Below are 24,779 nucleotides of genomic sequence, written 5' to 3'. Positions count from 1 at the left end.
GTTAATTTTTCTGTTTAAAAGTCGAAAATTTAATTAGTTGCAAAAGCGGAAGTTCCATTCTCTATTATTCAAGGACGTACGTACTTGAATAATTATTCAAGGACTATTATTCAAGGACGTACGTCCTAACCATTTATATCAAGGGGGATGGAGCCAATGAAAAAATGAAAAGAAGCTAACCAAACTGCATATGGTACACACTCGTCAAGTGTAACCTAAACTTTAAAAATAGAAAATTGAAAACAATTTATAAATAAAAAATTGATGAATCAACAATAGATGGGGCACGTTCTATTTCTCCTATTAAGAATTGTTAGTGTTGCTGCTGTTACCATGGATGAAATTGTCAGATTAGTGATTATTGAATACTGACGGGATTATCTCGACGGACATTGCTTTTGGCCTACTGCTCTTTAAAGTTGTAAAAGTTGACAATTTACAATAAATGAATTGTCTTTATCGTTGACATTACAATAAATTGTTGTTTTGACCATTTTGTTCAACAAGACAGCAATTTTGGCCCAAACAGAGCTAAAATTCGATCAAGCGACAGTTCTGTGCATAGTCAATTAAATAACTAAAAAGCAAGTTTTATCAACTGAAAGTAAGGAATGGCATTAAAACTTAAAACGAACAGAAATTATTTCTCATATGAAAGGGAAAATAGCGACGAAGACCATTAATTTATTAATTTCATTAAAATAAAGATCATTAATTTCTTAAATTCCGGTAAAGATAAGACCCCAGTTACTCGCCAAAGAGGGGTCTATCAAATACCCTTTGATTGTGGAAAATACTATGTCGGCAGGACCCATCAGAATCTAGAAAAACGGTTACAACAGCATAAAAAGGACATAGACAAGGCATTAATTTCAAATAGCTCCAACAACTCCTTTGATTCTGCTTTAGGTTGGCATATATTTAATAATCCGTCCCACACGATACTTTTTGAAAAATCTTCACTCATCAGTAATGATTTGGGGATAAAACAGGTGGCTCGAGAATCAATCGAAATTAATCTCAAAATAAATAATAATATTTCTTTGAACAGGGACTTAGGGGAATACTCACTAAATTCTTTATGCTCAAATTTAATTAAAAATGATCTAACAAAATATTTTACTAAACCGATTTATAATAGTATTGAACCAGCTACGAAAAGGCCTTTGAGACAACGAAAAGGCCTTTGAGACAGGCTGCTAAAAAAGCAAAGTTGGCTCTGAGAAATTGCATTTAATCACTCTGTTCTCTTTAGTTTGAATGAATTTATATTCTCACTTCATTCTTTTTGTCAGTCCTGGTTGAACTTCGTTGAAGTAAGGATGCCAGGGTTGTTTTTTCTTTAAGTTTTAAAAAACATTATTCAGTTTTAATTCTCACAATTTAATGTAAGTTTATTTATATATATATATATTTTCTATCTTGTTCTCGTATTGTGCTGAAAACGGCCCTTGGACATAGGGCTGAAATATTCACAGAGTTGATTTCCACTGTCTTGGAAAGATTTTCCCTATTGTTTCTACGTTGTATTTGTTTGCATATGAGAGGGACAGTCCCCTCCTCGACGCCTCGCTCTTTATGCTAAAGTTTGACTCTTTTTCACAACTCTACTTTTTAAAACAATAAAAAAAATTTTAGCGTAAAGAGCGAGGCGTCGAGGAGTGGACAACCCCTTTTGTATGCGGAATAATTTCAGTTTGTTTGAAGTTTTAATGTTGCTCCTCATTTTCAGTTGAAAAAACTTTTTTTTTTTATTTGATTTCTGAGCTTTTTGAATTAATGGATTTTTAATTTTGGTCCACATGAATAATTAAAACAAAATTTGTATATTAATTTTTGTTTCTAAATGGCTTTCTCATAGTATTAATCGGACGATTTTAATAAAAAAGAGGGTGGGGGAGGAGGCCTAGCTGCCCTTCAATTTCTGGTTACTTTAAAAGGCAACTAGAACTTTTTACTTTTTTACGAACGTTTTTATTAGTAATAAATATGCGTAACTTACGAGCTAACTTACGTAGCGAGCTTCTATATTTGTATATTTTTATTACGTATATGAGGGGTTTCACCCCCTCGTCAATACCTTGCTTTCTACACTAAAGCTTGAATTTTGTCCCAGTTCTTTAAGAATGACCCCTGTATCACAAAGGCCGTGGAATAAATAGTTGAAATTACTAAAAATACTTTACGTAAAGAGTGAGGTATTGAGAAAGAGATGAACTCCCCTATATATGTAATAATTTCTGTTCGTTTTAAGTTTTAATGCTGCTCCATACTTCCAGTTGAAAAAACATTTTTTTTTATTTATTTTCTCACTTTTTTATTTAAATAATCCTAGAAAATCCCGCGCCTCCTTCATGGAAATTCTCCTCCCTCATGATAAATTCCTCCATGGAAAGATAGTCCCACGCAACCCCCTCTCTCCGACCCCCTCTACCCACCGCGAAAGAGTCCCCCTGAAAACGTCTTCACACTTCCCAACAACCATTACTATATGTAAACAATGGTCAAAGTTTGCAACTTGCAGCCCCTCTCCTGGGGACTTGGGGGGACTAAGTCGTCCTCAAGATATGGTAGTTAGGTTGTTGACTATGCTGAACAAACTAGCTATCTCAAAATTTTAATCAGGGGACTTCGGAAAAAATGAGCGTGGGAAGGGGCATAGGTGTCCTCCAATTGTTTTGGTCACTTAAGAAGGATACGCTGAATCTGATGGTGTGAGTTTTGTTAAGATTCTGTGATGTCTTTAGGGGGTTCTTCCCCCTATTTTCTAAAATAAGCAAATTGGTACTTATGTGTTATTCAGAACACACTCAATAAGTCACAAAATGTGATGAAAATATAATACTTTATTAGGAAAATTGTAAGACTACAACTTATAATTATATACCCAGAACGCAGAAATATCGCTAAGAATCGTGCTAATAAAAGGTCTTCCTTTTGCCTTTACTGCTGCCCGCCACATGTACTCTACTATGTATGATTGTAAATGATGGCGGGATGTACCTCGGTGCCGTTTATTACGCCATTTTACGGAACCCCACATTCTCTCTCACAAAAAACTTTCTCCAGTTTCCTTGCACACTCCACCAAACACCAATTGTTGCGGTAAGATTCTTCTTGCATTATTTTTCCTTTTTGTAAACAATGATTCATCTATTTCCAGTGTATAACCGATTCCTCCGATTTTCCCACAGTTTTTCTGTTGCATAGAAGACATACACACTTTACGGAGGTAATTATTCCAATTGATAACTGTTTTCTTGGAAATGCCTAGCTCTCGTTCACACCCGGCCACATTTGTCAATTCGTAAACCAACAATAAATGAAACGAACTGCAGTAATAAATATTATTCTACTGTCAGTAAACCACGAATTTACACGCAAATTGACTTTTTTTCAAACATGGCCTATTCGTACACTTCCAAGAATGCTCCTTCTCGTGAAAGTATAAAGTCATGTTGTGTCCATTGACGCACTGTTTTTGTTGTGGGCAACAACCCCTTATCCTGGAAAAATATAATTGCTTCTTTTTCAGTCTTTGGCAAATCCCAAATCTTCATTTCAAAATTCATGTTCAGACACTATCTTCTATCACTATGCGTAGCGAACTAAATTGAGTTATGTCTTTGTGGCTATGAAACCGGTTTTTCGCATCGTAGTTTGTTTCACGAAAGAATCTAACTTCACTTATTGAGTGCGTTCTGAATAATGCCCAAGTACCGACAAATTTTCTCGGGCTTGTTACTTTTGATGGGTACGACTAAACTTGATGAAATTTAGCATTAAAATGCAATTCTTTTGATGTAACTATTGTTATTAAAATTGCGTTTTGTAGAGTGTCGGTTACTATTGAGCCGGGTCGCTCCTTACTACAATTAAATTAAAAAAAAACAAGTTTTTTTTAACTGAAAGTAAGGAGCGACATTAAAACTTAAAACGACCAGAAATTACTTTGTATATGAAAGAGGCTGCTTCCTCATCAACGCCCCGCTCTTTACGCTAAAGTTTGACTCTTTCTCTTAATTCTTCTTTTTAAAACAGTAAAAAAACTTTAGCGTAAAGAGCGGGTCGTTGATGAGGAAGCAGCCTCTTTCATATACGAAGTAATTTCTGGTCGTTTTAAGTTTTAATGTCGCTCCTTACTTTCAGTTAAAAAAACTTGTTTTTTTTATTTAATTTCTGAACGTTTTTGAATCAATGCATGTTTTGATTTTGGCTCTCCGTAGAGGAATAATTAAAACAAAATTTGCATTTCTTTTTTTTTTTTGCTAATGGCTTTCTCATAATTTTGATCGAATGATTTTGAGAAAAAAAGAGCGGGGGAGGAAGCCTAGTTGCCCTTTGATTTTTTGGTTAATTAAAAAGGCAACTAGAATTTTTAATTTTTTACGAATATTTTTATTAGTAAAAGATTTACGTAACTTATAAATTAGCTTACGTAAAGAACTTTTGTATTCTCATATTTTTATTACATATATGAGGGGGTTCGCCCCCTTTTTCAGATCCTCGCTCTTTACACTAAAGCTTAAATTTTGTCCCAATTCATTAAGAATGACCCCAGAATCACAAAAACCGTAGAATAAATAGTTGAAATTACTAAAAATACTTTAGCGTAAAGAGCGAGGTATTAGGAGGAGGTGAGCCCCTCAAATGGGTAATAATTTCTGTTTGTTTTAAGTTTTAATGCTGCTCCTTACTTCCAGCTGAAAGAACTTTTTTATATTTATTTTTTCATTGTTTTTTTTTTAAATAATGCTAGTAAATCCTGCGCTTCCTTCATGGAGATTTTCTTCCCCCATGACAAATTATCGATGGAAAGTTCCCCCAGCATATCTCCCTCTTCTCAACCCCTCCCCCAACCAAAAAATCCTCCTGAAAACGCCTGTACACTTCCCAATAACCATTTCTATATGTAAGCACTGGTCAAAGTTTGTAACTTGTTGCCCCTCCCACGGGGACTGTGGGGGAGTAAGTCGTCCCCAAAGACATAGTTATAAGGTTTTTCGACTATGCTGAATAAAATGGCTATCTCAGAATTTTGATCCGTTGATTTTGGTAAAATAATTAGCGTGGGAGGGGGCCTAGGTGCCCTTCAATTTTTTTGGTCACTTAAAAAGGGCACTAGAACTTTTCATTTCCGCTAGAATGAGCCCTCTTGCAACATTCTAGGACAACTGGGTCGATACGATCACCCCTGGGAAAAAAAAAAAAAAAAAAAAAAAAAAAAAAACACGCATCCGTGATCTGCCTTCTGGCAAAAAATACAAAATTCCACATTTTTGTAGATAGGAGCTTGAAACTTCTACAGTAGGGTTCTCTGATACGCTCAATCTGATGGTGTGATTTTCGTCAAGATTCTATGACTTCTAGGGGACGTTTCCCCCTATTTTCTAAAATAACGCAAATTTTCTCAGGCTCGTAACTTTTGATGGGTAAGACTAAACTTGATGAAACTTATATATTTAAAATCAGCATTAAAATGCAATTCTTTTGATGTAGGTATTGGTATCAAAATTCCATTTTTTAGAGTTTTGGTTACTATTGAGCCGGGTCGCTCCTTACTACAGTTCGTTACCACGAACTGTTTGATTCGTTACCACGAACTGTTTGATCAGCACATACTATTGAACAGCCCCATATTGGACCTACTATATTATGGATAGATATGGACTCACGCGACGGCACATTCTGTTCTAAATTTAGACTCAGCCAACGGTTGTTATGGATAACCATTTGACAGATTCATTTGAAGAAGTGTACCCATTAGAGACTTTATTTACATTTAGACGAAAGCGTGTTAAATAGTCACACGCGAGCTTTTCAAACGAGCAGCAAATCTTTTTGTTGGGGGCACGGTACGGAGCTGATCAGTCTAAAAATTGTTATATTAATATTTTTTAACTTTTGGCTGCTGACCCTTCGAGCCAAAAATTGTCCAACTTCTAGGGGAATATCTTAAACGCCAATCTAAAGGAATAATCAATTGACATACTACAACTTACATATACGATACAATAGTACATAGTTGCACACGAACTTTTGAACAAACTCCGAATAACTTTTGAATAAACTGTGAAAGAACTTTTGAACAAATGGTATGGAGCTGATTAGCCTAAGAATTGTTATGTCTATATTTTTTAACTTTTGGCTGCCGACCCTTTTGAGGCAAAAATTTTCCAACTATTTTAAACACCAACCTAAAGTGAGAATCAATTGACATAATACAACTTACTTATACGATACAATAGTACATAGGTGCACACGAGCTTTTGAATAAACTGTGAATTTTAACTAGGAGGGGGGGCTTACATTCAAAAGCAAAATTTTTAGACCCAAATCTTCCAACTTTTGGCTGCTTAACCTTAAACAAAATAAGGTCAAAATTTCCCAACTTTTTTGGAAAATGTCTTTGAGTCAATTCCGAACAGATGAGCAATCTATGTCGTAGCCCCTTCATCCGAACAAATATATGTTGACTAACCATTAAGATTGCTTGCCAAGCACACGTCAATCGTTCCCCCTAATTTGGGAAGGATTTTATGTATTAAATTGAGGATAAAGTTTATATACTTATCGACACAGAGGGGGAGGGTAATTGCCCAAAAGTAAGAATCAGAAGAATCCCCATGCCTTTGAAAAGAAACACATGACATAAAGTCGCCTTTCGGAATTTAGAATCCCCCTTCCCAAAAAAAACTTCTTTAGAGATAAGGTTCTTCTAGAGGCTGTATAGTCGTATTAAACAGAGCGAAGTCTTCCGTCTGAAATATTTACGTTTTAGATTTTAACACAGCTCTTTGAGCTTAATTTGAAGAAAAAAAACTTATCTACTAAATTACTTTTAGCTGCAACACGATTTCTCTTTACAAACCTTCTGTTACCCGCCAATGCTCCCTACACAGGGACAATTTTCGCTAAAATTGGATCAATATGTCATAAAACCAAAAATTGACGAAACAGCCTTACAGTTTAAGTCGTCGTTTCTCAACCCTTTCAAGTTTGTGACCCCTCCAAATAGTTTAAAAATAAACTCTTTTACGAATATCTGTTTTACATGGTGAGGCCAGAAAAAAAAAAATACTAGGCCTCCATGGTAGAAATCGCTCTCTACTTAGTCAATGCTATTGTGCTGACCACGTCACACACTGAGGTGGCATTCTTGGTAGGTAACAGTGGTAGGTAATAGTGGAGTTGAAACATTGCAGGTCTAGCCTCCCTTGTCATAAGTGATACTATATGATAAAGATTTTTCGGGAAAGCCCTGCTTTCAACGATGTTTCTTGCGCTGATGATTTTTAATTAATAACTAAAAATTTAGCAAGAATTGTATAGCTAAAAAAAATATTTTTTCCATTATTTGAGTTGAAAATTAAAACAAAGCGCGAAAATTATTATTTTATGAGAACTTTTAGTTTTATTGTCAGTACAAAAAATTGTTCTTATTAAATATTTTCTGTTAAATTTTGTTCAATTTATTTTTTTATTACGGGAAATATATATACTAAAATTCAGGGTGAAAATGTTCCCATAAGCAAAAAAAGCCGTCCTGGCTTAGTGGTTGGAGCGCTGGCGTAGGAATTTCTGTGTCCAAAGGGCACGGGTTCAATCTCAGTTGTGACCGGTTATTTAGTTTGGGACGGGGGTCAGTGGCGTGACTCTGTAAGCTCAGCCACAGTCAATCCAGCTCTAAATGGGTACCTGGAGAAATCTGGGGAAGGTAAGCAGGAAGGGTGTGTGAAAGCACAGGCTGGTTGGCCCCCAAACCCCCATTGCACTTCCTGGCTGAAGGGCCACGAAACGGAGATCAGCACCGTCGGTTTGGACCTTAAGGGTCTAGTCCCGTCTTACTTACTTTTTTTTACTTACATAAGCAAAATAGATTTTAGGGAATCCAAATAAAATCTTTAAATTTTTGTAAATTACTTTGAAAGGTGAGCCCTATGAAATTACATTTTTGGAATGAGCAGAGGGGCCATTTGGGGGGGGGGTTAGGGGGTCAGATTTTCCAGGGGGCCCAAGCTTCCACCAGAAAGGGCCCTTTTCCGGCCATAATTATCCATTATGTCCGACATAATCCATTCTGTTCAAATGATTTGAACTAACTGCACGCCTATTAGCTAAAGAGCGTAATTACCTGACAACCCTTGGGGTAATTACGCTATTTGCTATTAATCATTGTAAACTTTGAAATTAGGTTAGATTCATAATAAAAGTCACAAGTTCTGTCAAATGCCCCATGCCCACCCCAAGATTTGGCCCAAATGGCGCCTCTGGGAATGAGTGTCAATCATTTCACTATTTGGAAAAAATAACAAAATGTCAAGATAATCAAAGCTGTCTTTTTCTGAACCTTTAAGGCCCTACAATGAAAATTTTCCCTATAGCTAATGTGTATGCACACCACACTATTTTACTTTTGGACAAAAATCAAAGAAAGAACGTCTAGATAATATAGCTCATTTGTTTCTATCCCTAAACTGTACAGCTTTTCTGGACTTCAAAAATACGCGGACACATTCCTTTAAGTAAATTGTCATTTCTGGATACAGAAAAGGTTAGTGGAGTCATGGGGATATTATCAAGAGCCCTAAGAAAAAGAATAACTATTGTAACGTTAATTTCTCCCTCCAACATTCCAGAGGTCCAGAGGACCTGAGCTGCCGTATGCCTAAACCCAATATATGCATTTTTCAAATTTTCGAGGATACACTATTACTATAAAGATTCAGTATATAATGATTATTTACTGTAATGATTTAGTAATGAAGAAATAGACGAAGACACAGTATTTTATTAATAGGTTTTTCAATATCCGTTTTCTTCCCGTCTTCTGCAACTTTGTTATCTACGGGTCGTATTTTCTAGGTTTTGTTTTTAAGGCCTCTTGATTATCTGTCTGGGTAAAACACAAAGCAGGTCGTCCCATAATAAGGCTGGAAGAGGTAATAAGAAAGGACTTATAAGAAAATAAGAAAGAACTAATATTATAATAAGAAAGAACTCCATGGGAGAGAGTAAAACCTGAAGTCGAAAAGACGGGCGGAGGGGGTTATGCTCAGCTGAGTTTACCTCGGCTGGCTTGTTCCTCCAATGAGTTGCTGCCGGTGTAAAAGTAATTTGTTCGTATTAGGTTTGGCTGTAGAGTCTTAGTGAAATCTGTTTTTGACCCTGTAGAGGCTAGGTTGCATTTAACAAACTATAGCACGCAGAAAATTCTGATTTCTCAACTGGACTTGCCGTTTTGAGGCCAGGGAATGTCCGCCCTTGACTCAAAATCAACTGTAACTTCTATACAAAGCGGTAAGGGAAGAGAAAAATAAATAAGTAAACAGTAATACAGGGAAGACCCATCACCCTTTACATATCCAAAGCGAAGTATGTCGACTCTGATAGAGAATGGTTCTTGGAAATGGAAAAGTGAGTTAACAGTTAGGTGATGGAGTTGCAATGACCAAAAAAAAGAAAAACCTTTTCAGGGGGTACTCTCAAAGTGATAAAATTCTGCAAAGACTTTAGGCCTATACACCATTTTAAAGTGTGAATGGGTCATCTCGGCTTCTGGCAGCCATTCATTTTGAAATAAAAATCTTACTTTACCCGCCAGGGACCCAAGATATTTTTTTGATGGGGTCCATATCCTTTTGATTTTATTTTAAATGCAGTTCTAGAAACTTAAGGGCAACATGTTTAGTGACCGCAGGGTAACTTATAATTATTTCTTAATGATGTAAGAGCGATCAGAACATTGAGAGAGGTTGCCCGCGTGATGACTGCCGCACGCACGTCAAATTTTTTGACTTGCACTCTTTTTAGCAAAATTCACTCTTTTCGGGCCTTGATTTGCACTCTTTTGAGACATCGGCAGTGGGCAACTCTTATCAGTATGCATAAATATACATGCATAGCTATACATGGTAGCCATATAGCAAGACGTAACTAAATTCCTTATACTAAATGGATGTTCTGAAAAGGAGACAAAAGTAGAATAGAAAAAGCAAAATCTCTAAAAAAGAAAAATTAATTTTGAGGAAAATTCACTCTTTTCGGGCCTTGATTTGCACTCTTTTTACACATCGGCAGTTGGCAACTATAATCAGTATGCATAAATATACATGCATAGCTATACACGGTAGCCATATAGCAAGATGTAGCTAAATTCCTTATACTAAATGGTTGTTCTGAAAAGGAGACAAAACTAGAATAGAAACAGTCAAATCTCAATACAGAAAATATCATTTTCATCAAAATTCACTCTTTTTCGGCCTTGATTTGCACTCTTTTTAGACGTCGGCATTTGGACACTCTAATCAGTATGCATAAATATACATGCATAGCTATACACGGTAGCCATATAGCAAGATGTAGCTAAATTCCTTATACTAAATGGTTGTTCTGAAAAGGAGACAAAACTAGAATAGAAACAGTCAAATCTCAAAACAGAAAATATCATTTTCATCAAAATTCACTCTTTTTGGGCCTTGATTTGCACTCTTTTTAGACATCGGCAGTTGGCAATACTGATCAGTATGCATAAATATACATGCATAGCTATACATATGGTAGCCGCACAGCAAAACGTAACTAAATTCATTATACTAAATCGTTGTTCTGAAAAGGAGGCAAAACTAGAATAGAAACAGCAAGGGAACAGAAAGGAACAACATTGATGAAATAGACCAGCTACTGCAACATTAGCCGACAATTCATCATTGAGCAAAGCCTACAAGACATCTGTTAGGCTTATAGATGAGAATGAGACTGACAATCACAGGCATCAAAATTTACTTCCTCTGTCAGCAGCTGAAGAAATTCATAGTATTGGAATAGTTCCGGCGAAGACACCTGGGTCTATGTTCCTTTAGCCTTGCACCTGGGACATATCTTTTGAGAAATGCATTGCGGTATAAACAGCCAAGAAAATTTTTCCCGATGAATGAGAACTACTGTCAACTGGGAAAGTAGTTCATTCCTGGGGAAGGAAGGAATTTGCCAGATGACTTGACAGAACCTACTTTGTGTAAATGATCCAAGACGATGGGAGATATGTGACTAAGCTTGTGAGAGCTCAAACAATCACGTTACAAATTATGGAATAAGGTCTTCTTAAGTCTCTTAAATTAGACAAATTTGAATTTCGGCCAAAGATCCCCAGCCCTAAGATTGTTTAAGTTCCTGTGTGTTCTAATCCATCCCTCTTTGTTTCGCTCTTCTGTGTCCATCTATCTTTTATGTTTTTAACCTTTTAATCCATGTTATATCTTTAAGTTCCTGTGTATTGTAATCCATCATTCTTTGTTTCGCTCTTCTCTGCCTATCTATCTTTTCTATTTTTATCTTTTAATCTATGTTCTATCTTTAAGTTCATGTGTATTCTAATCCATCCTTCTTTGTATGGCTCTTCTGTTTCTATCTATCTTTTACTTTTTAGCTTTTATCCATGTTTTATCTTTAAGCTCCTGTGTATTATAATCCATCCTTCTTTGTTTCACTCTTCTGTGTCTATCTATCTTTTATGTTTTTATCTTTTAATCCATATTCTATCTGTAAGTTCCTGTGTATTCTAATCCATCCTTTTCTGTTTTGCTCTCCTGTGTCTATCTATCTTTGTGTTTTTTTGTGCTCCGTAACAAGAAGAAAATTTACATTTCGGGTGCATTAATATCTCACGACAAAAAAAAAAAAAAAACGATTAGAATGCCACATGATTATCAGGGATTTTAATAAGATAAGATTATCAGGGATTTTAATTTTAATAAGCTTTTGAAAGTTCACACAATCGCAATACAATTTACAAACGAGAATTATTTTAAAGTTGGAAAACTCTAGAAGTTCTATTGTAGAAAGGTCTATTTTTCCTCTTTTCTGTATTTTTTACTAAATTAATATAGAATTAGAATTATAGAATTATTTAGAATTATATTTTCTGGTACTTTATTCCAATTCTACAAACCATCTGAGGCCAATACACAAGATATTTTTTTTGGGGGGGGGGTGTGTTTGGACAATATCATTTTCTTATCAGTGTAGCTACGTTAATCTTGAAAATAAATAGGCAAAAATAATAAGTTAAATTTCCCGTTCGTACAAAGTTAAATATTAGTAATGTGTCGATTCCCGAAAACAATCGCATATTCAAAGGAAACAAGCCTATGGATGTCACATTTTTCTAGTTTTTTACCGATTCTTCACCTATGTTTTTTTTTAAGTTTGACGTCCGCTATTACCAGAAACTGCATGGCTATATATATATATATATATATATATATATATATATATATATATATATATATATATATATATATATATATATATATATCTGTGTATATATATATACATATATATATATATATATATATGTATATATATATATATATATATATATATATATATATATATATATATATATATATATATAAATATATATATATATATATATATATATGTATATATATATATATATATATATATATATATATATATATATATATATATATATATAGGCTTTTTTTAGCTTTTTATAATGTAAATAAAAAGACCTAATATTTCTTATGGAGAATAAGTTACTAGAGGAATATGCAGGGCAGTATTCCCGATTTTTTTTTTTGGGGGGGGGGCACAAAAGTATATTTTTCGGTGGGCTGAAAAAAGCTTTAAAAACGCATCAAAAATGTGTTTATATTCATTTTTATTACTTTTTACGAGTCAGACAAACATTTCTTGGGGGGTCAAAACCCCTTGCCCCTTCCCCTAGATAAGGCCTTGCGAATACGGATGAGGAGAATAGGGAAGTGCTATTGGCTTCTCTTAATTTTCTAAAGGCCTTTTGTTAAATCCTCCATGGAAATTTGAAAGTTTTCTTTCCAGACATAGCCTATGGGTTTTAGGATATATACTGAATATTCTAGAATGCCCCTTTTCGGGGGGGAGGGGTTCACCTGAGAATTGGCGAATGTTTAAACTAAACATTCTTTGTCAGGAAAGTGTAATATATTCCCGAATTTTACAATTTTTTTCCTATGCTATTTATCAATCTATGATGAGAATGGCTGAGTAGAATGTTCAGAATATGATCTAGAATTTGTTCTGCAACTTATTTTATGTTGTTCTTATTTTATGCATCATTAAGAATAAAATCTGGGTGCTGGGTGCCAATAAAATTTGGAAGGGAGTTCTCTGGGGTGCAGGGGATATTCTAACGGTCTTTGCAGAGTACCAGCATTTTGAGAAGAGGCTTAAGAATATATTTCAAAGGGGTCGAAACCATCGAAAAATGCATTTTTAGGTCCAAATTTTGCAAATTTACTTGAAGAGTGCAATGTGCCATATTTTTACAGTCAATCTCTTCTTTTTCTAGCTGTATCAAAATAAATAAGAATTCAACTGGTAAAAACGACATTTATAGGCTTTTGATTTCGTAGTTTTGGGTTCTTAAGTTAACTTTTTGACTTAAATATATCAGATTTAAAACCGCGAATAAAAACCAATTTGTATTTTGAACTAAGTATGCACAGAACAGCAGAAAGACAGAATTTTTCTGGCAGAAGCACATAATTTTGACCTTTATCTACATCAGCCTTACTTAGTCGGTTTTTCTCAAGTCACCCACGTACCTTTGCTTCATGAAGTGGGCCACAAGTTTAAGCTTTAAAACTTATGGTAGTTTGATGAGCAGCGTCAGGCACGTATGTACTATCATTCTGAAGGGACGGAGGGGCAATAATAATGAAAAAATATGATAAATTGAAACAATTATAAAGAAGATATGGAATTTTAGTTTTTTGGGGAAGGGATCAAATACCCCCCCCCCCTTCTGTACGCTCTTAATCGACATAACCCAATGATGAAATCCGGGATTTAAGGTAGAATTTGGAAACTTTGGGGGCTCTATGAGGTCAAAGTTCTCGGAAATGAACACGGCTGATTGCTGATTCATATATTCATTATTATGTTTCCAGCTCAATTAGTCAGTTTACGGTTTTTCAGTTGTACAATGTTGTACAATGTTGTTAGTTCTTTCTTTAATGAAAAATTACCTGTTCCATTCATTCAGAATGCGCAATTGCGCTTCAAGTATAATACAAAGAAAAGTGGAAGGCCGTGACGTTTTTGATCATGCGGAAATTTGATTCTAAGAGATCTAGTGAAAGAAGAGGCTATTGTCCAATAAACAGGTGATGTTGAAGAAGTAATTCTTCTCCAGGTAGTCCTTCCCATAAACCGGAAACCGCCATAAGACGCATCAGTCGGTAAAAAAAAAGCAATGTCTTTGGTTTACGGATGAGATCCGAGAGGAACGGCAGCTGGCCGAAGGGCCAGGTGTCACGTTCCTTCCGATCGCTCATCCGAGGGTGTACTTACTGGAGAGTTCAAGATGAAGAACGAAATTTATGATTTGGACACTACCTATTTTAATCGAGTCAATCATTTTCGCCTCAAATGGTCCCGATAAACATCTGGAAGATGCAAGTAACAACATTCGATCGGCGCTCCGAAGACTTGGAATGCGATGAAGGTTAATTGACAACTCTATGCAAATTCTTCATCACATGTGCAGATTGTTAGTCAGCTGGTGATCGTTTTAGTTTAGGTCCGCCAGATACTATATAGGAAAAAAAGGAACCTTAACCAAAACTAGGTTTCGGAAACTACCCGGATCAACCACATTAAGGACCTATTTAATAAAGGGGTAGCTGTCATTGATAAATAGCGCTAATGATGTGCACTTCTAGTCTGGTGGTCCTTCCAAATCATTTTGAATTCCAAGATTAATTCTCAATTATTACCAAGTCCATCTGTTAGACTTAGTTTCTATTTCTGGGAAATTCGTTCAAGGCTATTTCTGCCTCCTGTCATAACTACACGGACCACTTATAAAGCGAATAAAAACAGTGCAAAAATGTTGTAAAATAATGTAACATCGTGTAAAAGTACAATTATTGAGCAGCAATGGGAGCTAATTTCGCATAATTTTGGGAATAGTTCTTTGTTCTAAACTCTTTTTAAATTTTCTTCTATAAAAAAAGAATTTTGAATTTACTTATTTTTGTTCTATTTGTTAAAATTTACTTTCTATATGAAGGGTATATTTAAAAAAAAATATTTTGCCATTTGTTTGTTCATTAGCTTATTCAAGTTAGAAAAAAGGAATTGAATTAGGGGGGGGGGGGAATGACATAAATATTTTGACTTTGCTCGAGGGAACATTTTGAAAATCCTCATTTTTTCATATATTAGGTTAGTTTGGTTTCATGATTGATTTTTCTTGTAATGGGAGTTTTTGCCTTGATGTCTGTTTACTTGTTTGACCAGAATAATGTATTTATTACTTAAGAGTAGGGAACGCGAGTTATCAAACAGTTCGTGGTAATGAACTGTAGTAACGAGCGACCCGGCTCAATAGTAGCCGAAACTCTAAAAAATGAAATTTTGATACAAATAGTTACATACAAATAATCGCATTTTAATGCCGATTTTAAATATGTAAATTTCATCAAGTTTAGTCCTACCCATCAAAAGTTAAGAGCCTCAGAATATTTGCCTTATTTTAGAAAATAGCAAAAAACACCCACTGAAAGTAATAAAGTTAAAGTTAACGAAAATCACACCATCAGATTCAGCGTATCAGAGAACCCTACTGTATAAGTTCCAAGCTCCTATCTACAAAAATGTGAAATTTATTGCTTTTCCCAGAAGACAGAACACGGATCTGTGTTTATTTGTTTGTGTGTTTTTTTCCCCGGGGATATCGTATCGACCCAGCAGTCCTAGCATGTCGCGAGAGGGCTCATTCTAACGTAAATTAGAATTTCTAGTGCCATTTTAAGTGCCCAAAAACACCGGAGGGTACCTAAGCCTCCTCCCTGGCACATTTTTCCCCAAAGACACTGGATCAAAAGTTTGATATAGCCATTCTGTTCAGTATAGTCAAAAATCTAATAACTATGTCTTTGGGACGACTTAATACCCCACGGTTCCCGGGGGAAGGGCTGCAAATTACAAACTTTGACCTTTGTTTACATATATTAATGGTTATTATGAAGCGTTTAGACGTTTTCAGGGGGACTTTTTCGCGTTGGGGTGGGGGTGGGTCGGGGTTGGGAGTTACGTGGGAGGATATTTCCATGGAGGAATTTTTCATAAAGGAAGAGAATGTCCATGAAGGGGACGCAGGATTTTCTAGAATTATTTTTAAAAAAAATGAGAAAATAAATAAAACAATTTTTTTTTTACTGGAAGTAATGAGCAGCATTAAAACTTAAAACGAACATAAAATATTACGTATATAAGTTATTTCGTCTCCTCCACAATACCTTGCTCTTTACGCTAAAGTATTTTTAGTAATTTCAACTATTTATTCTACGGCCTTTGTGATTCAGGGGTCATTCTTATGCGAACCCCCTCATATACGTAATAAAAATACACAAATATAGAAGTTCGTTACGCAAGTTAATTCATAAGGTATGTATGTTTATTACTAACAAAAACGTCCGTAAAAAAAGTAAACAAATGTAGTTGCATTTTTAAGTGACCAAAAATTGGAGGGCAACTAGGTCTCCTCCCCCCTCCTTTTTTATCAAAATTGTCCGACCAAACTATGAAAACGCCATTTAGCAAAAAGAATAATAATATGCAAATTTCGTTTTATTTACTATGTGCGGTGATCCAAAATCAAAACATGCATTAATTCAAAAACGTTCAGAAATATAAAAAAAACAATTTTTTTAATTGCAAGTAAGGAGCGACATTGTAACTTAAAATGAACAGAAATTATTCTGTATGTGGTGGGGGTTGTCCCCTCCTCAACGCCTTGGTCTTTACGCCAAAGTTTTTTACAGTATTAAAAAGTAGAGTTGAGAGAGAGTCAAACCTTAGCATAAAGAGCAGGGCTTGAGGAGGAAACAGCCCCTTTCATATACGGAATAATTTCAGCTCGTTTTAAGTTTTAATGTCGCTCCTTACTTGCAGTTAGAAAACTTTTTTTACTTAATCTGCGAACAGGATTGCAAGCGTGACTTAAGACAGTTCCCATTTGAATCTAATTAGTCTTAAAAAAATTTTGATCATGAAGATTGTGAAAGTGATAAGGATTGAAAACTCCCATTTGGAACCATTAGGAACCATTGAACCCATAGGAACCATAGGAACCCATTGGAACCATTTTAACCATTAGAACCACAGTGGGCCTAAACTAGGGGAATTTTGAACCATTAGAATTACCAAAAAATGTTTGAAGTTGGGTCAGAAGTTGGGTTACTCCTGCGAGATCCTGTAAAGTAATCCGAATAATATAAAATTTCTGTGAATAGTGCTGGTGTGTTTTAGTTAGTTCCTTTCTTGTCGTGCTCCAATCAGAATCATATACACCACGTGGCGTGAACCAAGCACGGTAGAACTGTGCCAAGCGTGGCGGAACTGCGCGGCACACATGGCGGTCCAAGATGTACACCAGGTAGCGGGAAGTAATTACTCTCTCGGAGTGAGCAGCCTCCCGAATTTCTAGAATAGCCCCTTGGACTTGGAGTGAGTGGCAAAAAAGTTTTTGGAACTTTTTTTTAACCTTTTTGGGGGTGCATTTTGAGGCGTAGCAATATTTTTTATTCCGCATTGGGGTCTCTTAGCCAAAGGTTTCGTATAAGTTTCAGGATAATCGACAAATTCTGTCCTTTATTCCCCCCCCCCTTTGTTACAGGAGGTACCAATATCAAAGGGACCAATGTCTTTATTTTTTTTTATACAGCAGTCCCCTTGGCCAAAGGATTTACGGCTGTAAGTTTCAAATTGATCAGGGAAAAGGCTTTTATGGCTCATTTCTGGGCCCCTTCCCCTTCCCACAGCAAAATTTTGATGATCGTTTTGACTAAGAGAATAATCCCTGAAAGTTTCGCAAACTGGACTCCCAACATAAACATACTCTCCTCTCCCTTTTCCCACAATAAAATCTTCCTATAAAGAGTTGGCAGTTCGCATGATCTACGGCCCTTATCCCAAGGACTCTGGGTGTTATGTCATCCTTGGAGGTGTATTTATTGATATTTCAGCTATTCTGAACAAAATGGTTACCTCGAGATGTTGATTAGATGTCGTAAGGGGTTACCAAAAAAGGATATCAAAAAACATTTTTGGGCGGCGGCTGGCTACTCTCCAATCACTGTTGAATTAAAAAAAAAAAAAAAAAAAAAAAAAAAAAAAAAAAAAAAAAAAAAAAAAAATACTAGAACTTTTAGTTTCAGGTCATATGAGCATCCTCAAAAGTCTCTTCAACCAAAGGGTGGGCTCAGTAGGGTGCAGCCACCTCCTATGCGGAATAAACTTCATTTTTGCTCTTAAGTTTCCTGTGATAATACCGATCTTGGTTGTTTAATCAGCTAGGAGTCTATAGGAATCGTTGGCTAGGCCAAGATATAAAAATTTTGCTATAAGTATTCTCTGGGAACGATAGGTGTCGCTCAGTAAATCAAAGACGCTATACACGTCCGCCATTTCACATGAAGTGTTTAAGATGGAGTTGAAAATTCCAAGGAGTGTTTGATGGGATTTCAATTTGACATCAAATTCTGAATTGAGGGAGCAAGCAGAAATAAACCGAAAGACTCATTGTATCCAGTTATTGAAATAAAAAGGGCGGAATGATTCTTATTTCGAAAAACTTGACTAGCCTTGTGATATTATTTTATTTTAATTTGACTTAATTAGCATGAAGTGAAAGTCGAAACCAAGCAAAATTCAAGTTGAGAGAACTCCTTATTCCAAATAAGCAAGCAATAGTTTAAATAAAGAAAGTCTTGAAAAAAAGTCATAAAAAATGTTCACAAAAAATATTCGGTATCGTCCACTAGGCGTACATCGAAAGATTTTTACGTCCGAATTGCGGCCTTTATTTCACCTTTCCGTGGACTAAGTCTGGTACCCGCAACTATAATACCCTGTTCACAAAAAAATATTTGGTATCGTCCAATAGGCGTACATCGAAAGATTTTTACGTCCGAATTTCGGCCTTTATTTCACCTTTCCGTGGACTAAGTCTGGTACCCGCAACTACAATACCCTGTTCACAAAAAAATATTTGGTATCGTCCAGTAGGCGTACATCGGAAGATTTTTACGTCCGAATTGCGGCCTTTATTTCACCTTTCGGTGGACTAAGTCTGGTACCCGCAACTATAATACCCTGTTCACAAAAAAATATTTGGTATCGTCCACTAGGCGTACATCGGAAGATTTTTACGTCCGAATTGCGGCCTTTATTTCACCTCTCCGTGGACTAAGTCTGGTACCTTTCAACTATAATACCCTGTTCACAAAAAAATATTTGGTATCGTCCAATAGGCGTACATTGAAAGATTTTTACGTCCGAATTGCGGCCTTTATTTTACCTTTCCGTGGACTAAGTCTGGTACCCGCAACTATAATACCCTGTTCACAAAAAATATTTGGTATCGTCCACTAGGCGTACATCGAAAGATTTTTACGTTCGAATTACCTTTAAGTGGCCATTATTTCACCTTTCCGTGGACTAAGTCTGGTACCCGCAATTATAATACATGATACTGGTTCAAACCCTTGCAATTGAGAACGCGTCCACCAGGTGTATTTAAGGGGCATTTTTTTTTTTTTTTTTTTTTTTTTTTTTTTTTTTTTTTTTTTTTTTTTTTTTTTGATAACAGAAGTAAAACCAGAACCAAGTCAGAACCAAACAAGTCTAAAATTTAAACAACCCCTTTATCCACAAGGTCCGATTTACCTTTAAGGAACGCACACATACTTTTTGTTTATTTACATTTTCATAACATGGAGTCAAACTCTAATTCAGAATCAAATAAATTTAAGATGAAAAGAACCCCTTACTTCAAATAAGCAGGCTAACTAATATTGTTAAGCTTCATCTTAGCCTGCTATGATCACTCAGCCCCATGGGCACCGACGGGGGGGGCAGGGGGCCTTGGCCCCCTGGAAATTTGGGACTATAAAGTATGTATAAGGAAACCAAAGGAAAAAGAGCTGAATAGGAAAAACCATCGAAAAATATGTGCTGCCCCATTGTTGGCTGCCTGCCAATAGATTTTTATCCTTAATAAGGAGAATATAAGCTCTAATTTGTGACTGAGTGACCCCTTTCCAGTTCCCCAATAATATTTCTTCTATATGATTTGGTTGGAGCAAAAAAAGATCAAAGTGTTCATAGTAAAGAATCAAACAGTTCATGGTAACAAACTGCTAATAACGAATGTTTTCCCTGAACGGAATGCTGGGAATATGTGTATTCTCCATCTGAACGGATACGTTTTATTTTATTTTTTGTTTTTTTTTTTTTATTATCATTTTTTTCCAGGAGTGATTGTATCTATCGAGTTGTCACTTTGAAAAGGATTTATTTTTTACAGTTATGAGGTATAAAGGTGTCGAATATATTGATTTTTGGTATTCAAAATTACAAAATTGGATTTAAAATTCAATTAAAATATTGTATTTGATTTTCTTAATCTTAGTTTTAATGTTTTACTTTTAACAAACTTCTCCATCTTTAACAGAGTTCATCAAACTTCTCCACTATTTTTTATAAACAACATTAAAACTTAAAACGAACAGAAATTATTACGTATATGAAAGTAGTCCCCTCTCCTCTACACCTCCCTCTTCACGCTACAGGCTTTTGGCACTTCAAAAAAAGTTACTTAATGTTCTAATTAAATGACCCTTGTGTTTCAGGAGTTGTTTGTAAAGAATTGGGACAAAATTTAAACTTTAGCGTAAAGAGTGAGATGTTGAGGAGGTGGCAATATGCCTCATATGTAATAATTTTGTTTGTTTTAAGTTTTAATGTTGCTCCTTACTTTCAGTTGAAAAAACTTATTTTTTAGATTTGATTTCTGAGCATTTTTTTAAGTAACGCCAGGATACCTGGCTCCACCTTCACAAAAAACTCCCCCTCCCCAAACATGTATAGTTTAGACAATTTCGTCCAGATGAAAATTTACCCTGGACAATTACCCTTAACATCTCCAAAGACAAAGCAAGACATATAAGAGAAATTTCGTATAGGAATACTGGAAAATTCGCCAAGTGTAAAACTTCCCTTGAAAAGTTTAACCCCAGGATATTTCACTCTCCATGGAAAATTCTCCCCGTGAAAAATGCTCCCTGCAGAGAATTCGTCCTCTCCTCCCCACCCAAAAAAGGTATGCAGATTTTCCAATAACGCATAAAACAACGGGCAAATTTTACAACTGAAAAACCTTTTCCCAGGGGCTGTAGAGAGTCATTTTATCTCTAAAGACATAGTTATTGGCCTTTAAACTATTCTGCAGAAAAAAAGCTATCTCAAACTTTTGATCCAACGATTTTGGGAAAAAGTGGCGTAGGAGGGGGCCTAGTTGCCCTCCAATTTTTTTGGTCACTTGAAAAGGGCACTAGTACTTTTCATTTCCGTTAGACTGACCCCTCTCTCGTCATTTCAGGCCCACTGGGTCGTTACGATCACCCCTGAAAAAAAAAGAAATAGACACGCATCCATGATCTTTCTTCCGGCAAAAATTACAAAATTCCACATTAAATTCAAAATTCAAAATTACAGATATGAGCTTGAAACCTCTATAGTAGGGTTCTTTGAATCCAATGGTGTGATTTTCATTACAATTCTATGACTTAAAAGGGGTGTTTTCCCCCTTTTTCAAAAATCAGACAAATTTTCTCAGGCTCGTAGATTTTTCTGGGTAAGACTAAGCTTAAAAAAATTCAAATATTTGGAATCAGCATATTAAGCCAATTCCTTTGATATATCTATTGGTATCAAAATTCCGTTTTTTAAAGTTTTGGTTACTATTGAGCTGGGTCGCTCCTTACAGTTCATTATTACGAACTGATTGCTTACCCATCAAAATCCAAACAGAAATTATAGAAATACTGATCATTTTTTCTGTGTTACCAAAAGAACTGTATTCATAAAACTTTACAGTTTCATGATATGTAATTAAACAAATAGAAAATGTATTTCAAATAAAGTAAGGAGCAATTTGAGAACTTAAAACAAATATAAATTACTCTGTATAAAAGGGGGACTGACCCCTTCTCAACACCTCACTTATCAAACAAAAGTTTTTAGCGTAAAAGTATTTAAAAATAAACTTATTCCTACCAAAAAAGTCCTGAAATATATTCCCTTTCACCCAACCACCACTGGTGTTTAAGCTCCCCCCCACAGGAAAATTTTCTTCCGGCACCCTTGCTCAGCCCCCACTCGGCAAAAACACGGAAGGAGAATTAAAAAATTAAATAAAACATAATAAAAATAATATAGGATAAATTAAAAATAAAACAAGTTTTTTCAACTAAAAGTAAGTAGCAACATACAAACTATAACTGAAGAGGAATTAAACTCTATGCAAGGGAGCCCGGCACCCTCCCCAACACCTCTGTCGTTACGCTATATCTTTTTGTTGATTTCAAAAAGCTTGTTATTTATTCAAGCCATAGTGTTTCAGCAGTTGTTTATCAAGGCCGTCTCTAGGCGGATGTATTAGAGGGTTTGAATCTCCCCCCCCGGCTCCCAAAATGTTTGTCCAATTCGTAAAAAACGTAGCAAAAATTAATATGAACAGCTTTTTGATGCATTTTTTAAAGTTATTCGTTTTTGTACTCCTCGCACCCGAAAAAAAGATCCTGGATACGTTCTTGGTTCTTATTTACGACAAAATTTGAATATTTAGTCAAAATTTTCGATGAATTATAGTTTTGTTGAATAACATCTTAATAGAATTTTTACTCCTGAATTTCGTACGGACGGAGTGATGGATTCTGTGTGACTTTTAATCTTCTACGCGGCCGAAGCCATTGTGACCTCTAGCCTTCTCCGATGCTTAATTACATTGTATACATATTGTTAAATACATTGAAGTATTATATATAAATAGGAAAAGATAAATATTACCATCTAAAATTACTGAATACAACGCTCCAGGTAAAATTTGTCCCACCACCTCCTAAGAAATTTCCGGGTAAAGCTCAAGACACCTTGTCTTGTTCCATCTTTGCACCTGTAAACACGTGAATGTAACATTTTTATAGTCAATAGAGAATCATTTTTGCAGTAAGTGGAGCACTATTATCCCCGCCCCCTTCACCTATAAAAGAGTTTTAGACCAGAAATATTCCCAGAAATCAAGAGAGATTATATATCAGGTTCTACTCCCCCCCTTCCCTTGAACTCTTATATTTAGTTGAAGGCTTAATGAGAGTTAGGATGTTTTGGCATTAAAAACACTCTTTTGGGCATTTTAGCCCGAAAGCGAGGTATCACCCTACAACACCTTACAGCCGTAATTTAAACGAAGAGAGATGAGAGATTAATTCCTATCCCATCATACCCCTTCCTATTTTCATCAAAAGGCTCATGGAGATTTAAATAATTTTGGCATTGAATTGCGCTCTTTTTAGGCATCTGGCAATCCCACACCTTTATATGCCCACTTCTCCTCCTTCATAACAGCTTATGTATAATTATACGTTTTTTTCTTTACTTTTATTTGTCTTAATTTCTCTTTGGCTGCTCAATTTCGTGTTTGGGGAGAATCATCCAGAAGAGAATTGTCGTGAGGGGTGAATTTTTCGCTGGGAAATCTTCCAAGAAAAACTTTCTGCAGTAGAATTTCCCGGGGAAGGAATTTTTCAGAGAGAATACGCTGGACCCCATGTTAATCCTCCCTTGGTAGCGTTTGATCACCTGTGGCTGACCAACTGGTGAAGGTTCCTCCTTGACATCGCTTTGTTTAAAGCTTCCTATTGAAATTTTCTACTTGCGTCTGACTATGTAGTAGTATGGGTCCATATTTGACACTTATACAGGAAAAGAAGCTATCCAAGCCATTTCCTCTGGAATCTTAGGATATTCCCTATAGTTCCCTTTTTATAATTCGACTGTTGTTCTTATTGTTTATGGTAGCAGTGAAGGTCTAAAAAGTAAAATAGCGATGGTAGAGTGTGTTTTTTTCGAATTTGAAAAAGGTTTGTAAGAACGGCAAAATACATTATTGGAAGCCATGATTATGGCAGTGGTCAAGTAGGGTGCTGAAGCGATGTCGCCTGGAAAGGCTGAGGAAGAACTATTAAATGTTTTCTAGGGGAATTGACCAATGATAGTTTTCAGTATTAATTTTGGTGATCATGTGTTAAACAATAAGCTTCACAAAAGATATGATTTAGTCCCCCTTCCTAGGGTCATAATAAAGAAAATTATGATAGCCAAGCCAAATTTTATTGATCAATAATCACAGCTTGCCAAAGATTGTACTTTTCGGCCATTTGTCTGGGGTTAAACGAAAAGCAGTTCATCCTTGGATAGGCAGGGAAGAGGTCATTAGAAAGAACCTCAACGAAATTGGAATTTCGTGGGAAAGGGTAAAGAGTGAGGCTTTGGGTAGGTTGGAACGGAAGATGAGCGTGTGCAGCTGTGTTCGCCCTAGGTGCCTTGGTGATGCAGTGTCCCTCGTCCCCATTCAGAAATAACTGATTACTTACTTGGATAGCCCAAACACCTGGATTGATGAGAGTGTTACGAATTTATTCCAAAAGGCGGGGAGGGATTTCAAAAGGTGTCAAAAAACGATACATACTTTATCAAATCCTAATAGTGTTTAAAAGTTGAAGTTAAGGATCTGAACCATGGACAAACCAATAAAGAAATCACAGTTATTGCCATAAATTTGCATATTAGGGCTAATGATTAAAAGATCACCAAAAACAACAAAGACAGCACAACTTAAAAAAAATTGTCAACGCTGTCAACAT

At 35.7% G+C, this 24,779-nt stretch overlaps 1 protein-coding gene across 1 annotated transcript in view; it reads left to right on the top strand.

The window, feature by feature from the left end:
• The first annotated feature begins 1,292 nt into the window (after positions 1-1,292).
• The window catches only part of LOC136035003 (uncharacterized), a 74,140-nt gene continuing 50,653 nt past the window's right edge, over positions 1,293-24,779 (top strand). Inside the window, exon 1 of the transcript XR_010619312.1 lies at positions 1,293-1,388. The gene's annotated coding sequence lies outside the window, so the exon portion shown is untranslated. The remainder of the gene's footprint in view (positions 1,389-24,779) is intronic.

Source organism: Artemia franciscana, chromosome 13, assembly GCF_032884065.1.
Source record: "Artemia franciscana chromosome 13, ASM3288406v1, whole genome shotgun sequence".
Lineage (NCBI taxonomy): Eukaryota > Metazoa > Arthropoda > Branchiopoda > Anostraca > Artemiidae > Artemia > Artemia franciscana.
This window is presented reverse-complemented; position numbering and strand designations above follow the sequence as displayed.